This window comes from Momordica charantia, assembly GCF_013281855.1.
Source record: "Momordica charantia cultivar OHB3-1 chromosome 11 unlocalized genomic scaffold, Mcharantia_2.0 BLBB01000011.1, whole genome shotgun sequence".
In the NCBI taxonomy this organism is placed as follows: Eukaryota; Viridiplantae; Streptophyta; class Magnoliopsida; order Cucurbitales; family Cucurbitaceae; genus Momordica; species Momordica charantia.
Window position 1 is genome coordinate 21,804,925 of NW_028275159.1, and position 2,802 is coordinate 21,807,726.

Below are 2,802 nucleotides of genomic sequence, written 5' to 3' on the forward strand. Positions count from 1 at the left end.
GTCTTAAGTTCTACCATTGATTCACTACAACAAACAACCCAATCAGTTAGTTGAATGATTGCAGAAACAATTTTCTGCTCAATCTCCTCGAAAAAATGCTGCTATAGATCAGTTTAAGAAATGGAACAGCAGCGGGTTAAACAAAGAACTAATTGTTTCATGCCAGATTTGTGGGAAGCTAAATCATTCCGCTCTTCAATGTCGCAAACGATTTGATCACACATACCAACCAGAAGATGTTCCACAAGCATTGGCAGCGCTAGCAATAAGTGACAGTAGTGATCCAAATATTTATGCCGATTATGGAGCCACCTTTCACATCATGACAGATCTCAGTAAAGTAACTTCTACCCATAAATATAACGGACATAGTAAAATGTATGTAGGAGATTGAAATGGACTAAATATATCACACTTGGGGAATATGAAATTAAAAACTAAATCTGGAAATTTAGATATTAAAAATGTTCTTGTTGTGCCTGAAATGAAAAAAAATCTATTATCCATCAGCAAACTAACTAAAGAAAATGATTGCTCTATTATTTTTTCTGCTGATGGTTTTATTGTTAAGGATAAACAGGGGAAGACATTAGCAAAAGGAGTTGAAAAAGGTCTTTGTGCTCTACAGTTACAAGATGCAAATCGACAACAACAAAACTCTATTTTTCACGCTTTCTTTACATCCAATAAGGCTCCATACTCTATATGGCGTAAGAGAATGGGACATATGAATGATAAATCTCTTAAATTACTTTGTGATAAACAACTCATCGATGTGTCAAGCTGGACGAAGGAGGTGAATGTTTGCGTTAATTGTCAGTTGAGTAAAAGTAGTAAACTTTCCTTTGCATCAAGTAATCATGTATCTTTAAATCCTTTGGATAAAATCTGTTGTGACTTGTGGGGGCCGGCACCAATTTTATCATGTCAATCTTTTAAATATTATACTAGCTTCATTGATGATTGCACTAGGTTTACTTGGTTATTCCCTTTAAAGAAAAAATATGATTTCTTTACTTGCTTTCTTAAATTTCAAAAGTTGGTTAACTTGATAGGACAATAAAAGTGTTCCAAAGTGATGGAGGAGGTGAGTTCCAATCTCTTGCTTTGAAACAACACTTAGAAAAAAGTGGAATACATCATCAATTCTCTTGTTCTCATATCCGCCAACAAAACGGTATAGCAGAGAGAAAACATAGGCATATCGTAGAAACTGGTCTAAGTTTAATATTTGAAGCTAACGTGCCTGAAAAATATTGGGTAGATGCCTTCTTAATTGTCGTTTTCCTTATAAATCGAATGCCCACTAAGTCTTTGAACTCTTTATCCCCTTTCTCACAACTTTTTGTTCAGAAACCTAGCTACAATAATCTTAGAGTTTTTGGATGCAGGTGTTTCCCTTGTCTTAGAAACTACTCCAAAAATAAATTTCCTAAGAAAACCTTTCCATGTGTCTTTATTGGGTATAGTCCTTCTCACAAAGGCTTTAGGTATCTTGATCCTCCTACAAATAGAATTTATATTTCAAGACGTGTGATATTTGATGAAAGTTATTTTCCCTTTAAGAAACGTTCCATTGACACCTCTCCAGAGGAACTTGAAGTTACTGAATTTGCAGGATTAGAAGAGTGTCCCAAAGTGCACACTTCAACTAATATATCCAAGAAGCATTTGAATCTCTCAAACAACAGTAGACGACTCATAGCAGATGCTCCAGTTACTGAACAAATTACTGCCACGTTGGAGGAAGAACAATTTTCATCACCCATTAGTGTGACCAAATCTCCTGACACCAATACATTTACTACTAGAAGAGACATTTCAGAACCATACATTACTAATGGACTTGAGAGGAGCCAAATTTTTCTAATCAAGTAACAAGCCCTGATCATGAAAGGGAAAATACAGATCCAAACCGATTCTCCTGCAAGAGCAAGGATACTCCCTCAATCTCTCTCTCAATTCTCCCTGAAGTTCCAAATCGATTGCTCCCACAAGTACGATCTTGATACCCATAGGATAGCACGGAAGACCATTTGATGGTGTTCGTAGGTTAATCCATTGAAGAAAAGTTCTTCAAAGGTAAACAATTTTCCCCTGTATTTCATATTTGAACCTTTGATTTTGTTTCTCAAAATTGACAAAATTGATGAACAAAGATACGCTTCCGCTCAGGGATTCACATCCGATCACGGTGATCTCCTAAAACTATTATCTACGTTTTTACCATGTATAATTGTGGATACAGATCCCGTGGATAGTTCCATATACAGAGGAAGCAAAAAGTGTGATTGTTACTCAAGACATGCAGATGCATGATTGCAAACTCGACAAAGACTTTGTAATAAGGAGCATATACCCATGCTAGATCTCGTCTTTGACAGCCAGGTTGATCGAGAAAAATTCAGGTACCATGTGTTCCTTTACTTACTTTGTCTTTATTCTATCTATACGCGTATTTACCCTATATATGTTTGTAGGGACGTACACAGCCCACGAGGTTGATGGTGATAGGAGGTTTAAATTTTTCTTTATGAGTCTGGCAACATCAATAGATGGATGGAAATACTGTCTTATTGTATTTTTCATCAACTACACATCCCTAAAAAAATAAATTCTGATGTTTTTTGGAAGAAGGAGACGGTGCGTGAGTTTCAAGATTGCCACGATATTAATTATTGTGTCTCCCAATGTAGCTGCTCCCCATAATTTTAAAAACAATATTTGATTTTTCAATCTTATTTTTTCTACCCATTTTCCACTTTTCTGCATTGATTTTACATTTTCTTAGGTCATCTCCCA